The sequence below is a fragment of the Ictidomys tridecemlineatus genome, chromosome 16 (assembly GCF_052094955.1).
Source record: "Ictidomys tridecemlineatus isolate mIctTri1 chromosome 16, mIctTri1.hap1, whole genome shotgun sequence".
Taxonomy (NCBI): domain Eukaryota; kingdom Metazoa; phylum Chordata; class Mammalia; order Rodentia; family Sciuridae; genus Ictidomys; species Ictidomys tridecemlineatus.
In genome coordinates this window covers 28,987,944-28,996,785 of record NC_135492.1, presented here as the reverse complement: position 1 = coordinate 28,996,785, position 8,842 = coordinate 28,987,944, and the positions used below count along the sequence as shown (strand labels likewise).

General features: G+C 37.9%; 1 pseudogene; it reads right to left on the bottom strand.

Moving 5' to 3' along the window:
* Nucleotides 1–1,028: 1,028 nt before the first annotated feature.
* Nucleotides 1,029–2,156, bottom strand: LOC144371279 (uncharacterized; annotated as a pseudogene).
* Between the last annotated feature and the right edge of the window lie 6,686 nt (nt 2,157–8,842).

The window sequence follows — 8,842 nt, the reverse complement described above, 5'->3', positions numbered from 1 at the left end:
ACACTTTATTTAGTAACAAATTGCATCTGTAATAAAATATAAGTAAAAATGCTCTGTAAAACGAGCATGGTGGACCATGCCGTGACCCTAGGGACGTGAGAAGCTTTGCAAGTTTAAAGTCAGGCTCCATAACTTAGTGAGGCCCTATACAACTTAGCAAAACCTATCTCTAAATAAAAAAGAAAAAAAAAGTCTGAGGATGCGGTTTACTGATTAAGTGCCTGTAAGTTTAAGAGGCTCTTAAAAATTTAAATTTTAAATTTCCTATAAATCTTAAGAGACTTCTGAAATAATCAACACTGAGTATTATTATTTCTCCAGTTGTGAAAAATGAGACTCTTAAGTAATTGTTGATTTATATTAAAATTATATCCTTTTAGGGATGCACAATTCTATACTTGTATTTCCTTATTTCTACAAAATCAACTAAAGATGTTAAGAAAATTTTCAGCAAATGTCAAAAGCAATTACCCATTTTCTACATTTAAATGTTTTTTTTTTTCCTCCTAGGTCCCAAATACTTCAAGGAATGGGCTATAGATAAGAAACTTACTACCATCTTTATATTTGTCAAGGTGTTTTTGTAAATATTTTGCTGTTATCTAAGGTACACACTTTGGACAAATGCTACTCCACATTTGCTACAGATATGAGGTCAGAAATTCAAAAATGTCGGAAATTTGAATACAGTCTTGGACACATTCTTTGGGTTTCTATATGCTATAAATCCTCCAGTGTTTTAAAAATGTTTGATCAATGGCCCAAAGCTTTGCAAAAATTTTTCTGCATGTTTTCTCACTCGTATAAATTCTGAGGTGCTGAGTAGGTTGTGAAAAACTATTGGAGACTCTGTCATCTATTTTATATTTATATGATTTCTGTGCTATCCTATCTCTGGTGTGAAATAGTGTTGAACTACTGTGAAATAGGATTGATTTATCCTTAAAGACACTGATGCAATGTTTTCATTGTAAAACTTCTCTCCAGTATAAAAATCAATAATATTTAGTAACATGTGATCTTCAATATTAAAAGCTTTGCCATTCTTCACATTTATAGGACTTCTCTATAGTATGGGTTCTCTGGTGTCGAGTAAGTGATGATTGTTGATTAAAAGCTTTGCCACATTCTCTACATTTGTAGGGCTTCTCTCCAGTGTGAATTCGCTGGTGCTGAGTAAGTTATGAGTTTTGACTGAAACTTTTGCCACACACTGTACATTTGTAAGGCTTCTCTCCAGTGTGGATTCTCAGGTGCTGAGTAAGTACTATTTTTTGATTAAATCTTTTGCCACATACTTTACATTTTTAGGGCTTCTCTCCAGTGTGGATTCGCTGGTGCTGAGTAAGTGATGATATGTGATTAAAACTCTTGCCACAGTCTTTAAACTTGTAGGGCTTCTCTCCAGTATGAATCCTGTTGTGGTAATAGAGATGCGAGTTTGTATTAAAACTTTTGCCACACACTTTACATTTGTAGGGCTTCTCTCCAGTATGAATACTTTTGTGCCAATTACGCTGTGAGATGCTATTAAAAGCTTTGTCACATTCTTCACAGCTGTATGGCTTCTCTCCAGTGTGAATTTGCTGGTGCTGAGTAAGTGATGATATGTGACTAAAACTCTTGCCACACATTTTACATTTGTAGGGCTTCTCTCCAATATGAATCCTGTTGTGGCAATAGAGATGTGAGATGCTATTAAAAGCTTTGCCTCACTGTTTACACTTGTAGGGCTTCTCTCCAGTGTGGATTCGCTGGTGATGAGTAAGTGATGATTTTTGACTGAAACTTTTGCCACACAATTTACATTTGTAGGGCTTCTCTCCAGTATGAATCCTGTTGTGGCGATCAAGGTGCGAGTTTGTATTAAAACTTTTGCCACACACTTTATATTTGTAGGGCTTTTCTCGAGTATAAATCCTGTTGTGGCAATCAAGATTTGAGTTTCTATTAAAACTCTTGCCACACACTTTACATTTTTCGGGCTTCTCTCCAGGATGAATCCTGTTATGGCAATCAAGATGTGAATTTCTATTAAAACTTTTGCCACATACTTTACATTTGAAGGGATTCTCTCCAGTATGAATTCTCTGGTAATTTCTAAGGCTTGGGTTTTGACTGAAACCTTTGCAAAATTGTTTACATATGTAGGGCATCACTCCAGGGTGTGTTCACTGGTAACAATTAAGATTGGAACTATTAGTAGAAGTTTTGTCACATTCTTTACATTTGAATGACATATCTCCTGTATGAACACTGTGATGTTGAGTAAAGTTCTTGAGTGTGTTGCATTCTTCACATTGGTAGGTCTTCTCTACAGAATAAAGTTTTTGGTGTTGAGTAAGAGTTGAAAAAAAATTTTAAGGCTTTCCCACACTTTCTACATTTATAGGTCTTTCCTTCAGTATAAATCCTCTTTTTAACACCTGCATGCATTTATCTATATAGGTACCAGAGATTAAACCCAGAGACTTTCCACCATTTAGCTATATCCTCAGGCCTTTTTAAGTTTTTATTTTGAGACAGGGGCTCACTAAGATGCAGAGTTGTCTGCCCTTGAACTTGCAATCCCTTTCCCCAACCTCTGGAACACTTGAAATTACCAGCATGTGTCACAGTGCCTGGCCTCCTTTATTTTAATAGCAAATTTATAAAAACAGCACAGAAGATGGACAGTATTAAAAATCTGAACTAGCATGTGGGACAACTCATAAAGGCATAGAGAGTGTTATCCATGGTATGATCAAAATTTTACAAACTACATTTAGTGGCTTTCAGTAAGAAGTTAACTTAGTTTGTAAACAATCAAAATGCTGCCACAGTCCAAAAAAATAATAATAGCAGACCTTTATAATCATCATACAGCTGAATTGCCAAAATTTGTTCATGGAAACATTTTGATCTGCATTAGTGCTTTGCATATTTAACATTTATATTAAAAAATCACACACAAATAAAAATGAAAAAGCTGCCAATACCTGATTCCTCTCCCCTAGTTTTCTACCTATAATCATCCACTGAGGCACCTTTTGAACCTTGGGGACAGAGGGGATGTTTAACATCAGACCTAAAATTAGTGGTTTGGTTTGTTGTTTTTTAGATGTAGTGGATCAAACCCAGGGTCTCATGCACTGGAGGCTTTCACACAGCTATCCATACATCCCGCCCCATAGTAGGTTCTTACATAACTTCTCAATATGTCAGAGTGCTATTTGAAGGTCATTTGGCATAACTGCTGCAAGTTTGGCATGGATAGCACAGATCTCTTTTGTGTCTCTAAAAAGCCAACCAGAGAGACTTCATTTTGCCTCCCACTACACGGAATAGCTGCTCTCTTGAAGCACAAATCTGTTTTATATCGGAGCAGTTTCTCACACCAGACGCTGGAAGAAATGTTAATAAATCTGAAATTTAGTGAACAAACTAGATGTCAGAGAACCACAACACTGGGCCTGTAACTCTGAGTTTTCTTCGTCTCTACACTAGAGGGCGCTCATTTCAAGCGATTTTTGAAGCCAAATGCTTCATGGGGGTTTTACCACTTGTGGTTTGGGAGGTAGTGGGCTTTGTTGGAGAACTCGTTTTGAGACCTTCTTGCTCCCTTCTACTGGAGGTCAGTGCACTTGAAGTATCCAGGTGTTAGAGAGAAAGGGCAGATGTAAATACCTCGTTTCTTTTCTTTTTTTCTCACTCCCTTTCTCGCTCTCTTCAATCCTATCTCTCTCTCTCTCTCTCTCTCTCTCTCTCTCTCTCTCTCTCTCTCTCTCTCTCTCCACCCCCCCCATGCTGGCGATTGAATGCAGGGCCTGCATTTGCTGGGTAAGTGTTCAACCACTGAACCACATTCCTAGTCCCCATTTTCATGTATTCTGGAGAGACTATATTCTTGGCCTGGCAATCACAGAATGAGAGAACTTTTATGTTTTCTTCAAAAAGGCAAACACTGCCCCCAACTCTCACTAAACCACGGATGAGTCAGTGCGCACCCAAGTCTGACATCACTGTCTGGTTGGAATAGTGTGGAGGAGGTATTCTTTACATAAAATACTTCTGGAGTGCCAGGACATGAGGTCACAGACCCAGGTGTCCAGGGCAGATCCCCAAAACCTATTTTTTTTTAATAAAACCATCCTATGCTTCAAAATGGTATCTTCTTGTTGGTTTTATTTAGTTGCTGCTATTTAGAAGTGAGATAGGGTTGCATTTGCCTACTCAAATAATTTTCCCTTCTATTTTTCCCCTTTTCTTTGTACATTCTGTTTATTAATGTAAATGCCTTTTATTGGTGCTGGCTATGTTTTCCCCAGACCTCTCTTTAACTATCTTTTTGGTGTCTTTGCTCAGGAAGTTTAGATATTAGGTAGCCAAATTTCTCAAAAATTTTTTTGTGACTTTTAGAGTTTACAATTTGCTTATGATTTCACACTCCAAAATTATAAAAATGATTTCCATTATTTTCTTCAAGTATTTTTAAAGATTATTAAAGATGTAATCTTTTTTCATTTTATAGTATTTCTGTAATCCTTGAAATGTATTTGAAAAATATTTTTAGCTTTAAGTTTTTTTTTTCCTGAAATGGACATCTAAATATCCTCCTGTTCTAATTTATAGGCTATCCTTTAGCTGCAAATTTTCTTTCCTTTTTTCTTTCTGTATTAGGGATTTAACACAGGGGTAATTTACCAGTGAGCCACTTCCCCACATTCTTGGACTTTTAATTATTTTTATTTTTAGTATCTCACTATGTTGCTTTGAGCCTGGTTAAGTTTCCAGGGTGACGTTCAACTTGTGATCCTCCTGTCTCAACCTCCCAAGTCAGCCAAGTCATTTAACTGATAATTGAAAATAAATTAAATTTTTGCTACTATTAATTCCCAAATGGTGTTCTGAAAAATTTTCAGGCCACCATTCTTGTCTCGTAGTTAAAGAATCAAAAATAAAAATAATAGCATCATTTCAATAAATACTTAACTATTGTAATTAAACAGCCATAGATGACTTATCAATAATGATAAACTCTAAGGTATAAGTTAAGGGACATATCAATGGAAAATTTCTTCTTTATTAATCAAACAGTTGACACATGCATAGAGGATAAAGAACAGCTGTGTTCCTTTTTTAATCTTTTTTTTAATGGATTGAACTCAGTTGCTCTTAACCCTTGAGCTGCATGAAAAACATCCCTAGCCTTTTTTTTTCTATTTAGAGACTGGGTCTTGCTAAGATGTTTAGGACCTCTCTAAATTGCTGAGCCTGGCTTTTAACTCTCAATCCTCTTGCCTCAGCCTCCCCAGCCATGAAAATACAGACATATGCCTCCTTTCATGGCCTTAATTCTTTCTTACACCAGAAAAATGTAGAGATGCTTACATTGAATTAATTAATTAATTAAGTTCTAAAGGGCCGTTCAATGCAATAAAGGACAAATCAAAGGAGGCAGTATTGTGAAGGAGACAAATTATTGCTATTAGTAGATTTGCTTACCTAGAAAATATGGTTGGAACAAAACTACTTGAGTGATTCCATAAACTGTCTGAATTTATGGCAACTCTGTGTTTTTTTTCTCACACTTAAAGAAACCAGCCCAATATATATGGGATATTTTTTGGCCAGAAGACAATAAAGAACTAGTCTACTAAAGTTTAACATTCTCTCTCTAAAAATGAGCCATCAAATTCAAAATTGGAAAGAATGACATCAATGAAAGTAACTAAGAGAATATACCCTCCAGGTGCCAGGCCACAAAGCACACTGGTGGCCAGCAAGTACCATCATTTGTTATTATTCTGTCATTTGCTGGATGCCTTCTCTAATCTCAGCGGTGTTTTGGATGCTACATGCCTTATCTCATTTAATCTTTGTACCAGGGAAGTATCTTAATTCTCATTTTTCAAGGAAAATGTATGAATATATTTAATCTAAAGTCAGAGAGTTGCAGGTTCCACGTTGAAAGGCACTTAGGTCTGCCTGAAAAATCCACATCTTCAGCATTATGGAGCCTCTTAACCCTCAGGTCGCAGGAAAATCATAGATAATGAGAAAATGTGGAGGGTGAACCAGGTAAAAATAAAGCTCCTGGGGTGTATATGGGTCTCCGCCATGAGCATCATGTTTCCAGAAAAAACACTCTTGACCTGAGCTAATGAGGAACCCTTTATGCAGGAGCCTCCAGTCTCTCTTTTCTTTAATGCTCCCTTATCCTGCAGATTGCAGTGATACTCATGCTGAATGCAAGGTGAGTCTGGGAGGATCGAGGAGGTGGCCCAAGGTACACAGAGACTATTTAGAGGTATGGGGATTTGCCCCCAAGGTGCCCAGGTTGTACCAGTGCCTAAAGTGTGTACTCAAGTTTGCAGCCTACTCTGGGGCTTGCTCTCCTCACTCATTCCCAAAGCCATAGGGTGAGAGACGGCCCAAATGGAAAGCCTCCTGGTTGGGAGTGCCTGAACCACACAATGTGTACTTGTCTTTGGCTTTTGGCACCAAGAAGAATTTCCAGATCCACCAGTGAGACCCAGCAAAGAGAGCCCTCAGCAATACCCCACATGGCAGTGTGGGCTTTGCCTAGGAGGCTGTAGCCCAATACCACAGCAAGCTATAGCCAGAGAAGAGAACCAGAACATTTGGGGCAGGGTGGGGAAAGGAGAAAGAAAATTTAGAAAGTTCAGATTTAGAAAGATTTTTGGTTGTTTATATTTTGTTTTTAAGCTACCATCTTTTTAGTATGCATTCCCATTCTCTTGCCAGGTAGGAAAATATATAAAAGGAGAGAAGGGTCTGCTTGGTACAGGGGGAAGGAAGAGGGTGTGATAAACGTGATGACTCCATGATCTCTTCTTTTGTGGCTGGGTTGTGGCTCATTGGTAGAGCACTTGCCTAACACTTGCGAGGCACCAGGTTCAATCCTGAGCACCACACAAGAATAAATAAATAAAACTAAAAGTATTATGTCCATCTACAACTAAAAATATTTTTTGAAATTTTCTTTTGTAATAAATATCTCATGGGAGATTCTTTAATACTATGTAAATATCTGATCACCTTGTTTTTACCTACTAACCCTTTCATTCATGGCTGACTCCGGCTCACTATTCATGAACACTGTGTTTCCAAAGGTGGTTTTCTATATGTAGAAGGGCTTAGGCAGTCAGGGCAAGATGGCGATGACGAGAGAGGAGGCATGGAGTGGGGCCAGAACAAAGAAGCAGGGAGAGGGTCTTCTGATGAGGTCAACTTACTTTTTGATGAAAGTGCTCATGGAGGACTCGAGCGAGGGACTCCATCAGACAAACACTTCTGCATTCATTCTCCTAAGTGGGAAATCCAATAGAAAAACAAAAACAGACTTGTGGTCAGAGGACACCAATCAATAATAGTGAGGAGCACATGAACAGAAGAGGAGATAAAGAAAGAAGGAAATTCCAGAGGTCATAAAAGCAACAAGCCAAAACTCCCCATTGAGTTCCCAGCTCTGGGGCCCCTTCTTTTCAGAGAAGCCTATCTCTGAAACTCTGTTGCTTTTACAATAAATCTACTTCTTGCTTGCTATCTCTGTGTTCTGTTCTTCAATTCTTTGCCTAACAGAGACAATGAACCCAGCACTCCTCGTCAGTAACACATTCAACAATTCCTTATATATTTATTCATTTAGTTTTGTACTGCTTGGGATGGAACCCATGGCTTTGCACATGCCAGGCATGTCATCTACCATTGAGCTATACCCCTCAGATATTTAGATTTAATTTTGAGACAGTGTCTCACTGTGTTTTCCAAGTTGGCCTCAAACTTATGATCCTCCTGCCTCTATCTCCTGAGCTGCTGGGATTACAGGTGTGCACCACTGCATCTGGCCTCTGCTTCCCTTTCTTGGGGTTCTATTTGTGCTCATTGCTACTGGAGTGCCATTGATTCCAGGCCCTCTCAGTAGACATAGCTAGGGAATACAGGTTACCAACTCTGAAATTATTTTATAGTTTTCTAGAATTGAGCAAATAATAAGCATGCTATATTTAGTAGGAGCTTGTTTTCTCAGTGTGGATGAAATGAACTACAAATCAAGAAAGGGAGAGGGTAAAAGGAACCTTGTTGTGTTCAATTAGATCAAAGATTCTCAAGGTGAATTTATGTTTTAGACAGATGGAGAAATAAATGTGATTTAGCAATTCCACTCAACAGTAGAAATTGCATGATTGTGAAAGTATACCAATAGAAATGTTGATAAATGCTCTATCATAATAGTCCTAAATGGAACTACCCAAATTTCAATTGACATCAGGTGTGGTAATGAATATTATACCACTGTATGCAAACTTGTAGATGAAAAAATAATCAATGAGAGGAACTTTCACAATAATGCTGTGATTCAATTTGTATGAAATTCAAAAATTGGCAAGATTAATCTAAGCTTTGAGAACTCAGTGTCAAGTTCTTTTGTGGGCTCGGGGAGAGTAGTGATTGTGAGAAAAACCAGGGAGTCCCTGATATTGTTTTGTCCTTTGACATGAATGCTGGTTACACAAGTGTGTTCAATTCTTTTATTTTGAGTATACAAGATTGAACTCAGGGACACGTTGCCACTGAGCCACACCCCAGTCTTATTTTGTATTTTATTTAGAGACAGGGTCTCTCTGAGTTGCTTAGGGCCTCAAAGTTGCTGAGGCTAGCTTTGAACTCCAATTCTCAGCCTCCCAAACTACTGGTATTACAGGTGAGAATTAAACGCTAAAGCTTTAGGTTTGCCTTATTTGTAATGAACGTTTACCCTGTGCATTGTTTGAAAACATATATTTTAACAGGTCAAATCATGACCTTCAAACAGATATAAAATGAACACTTGCTAGGG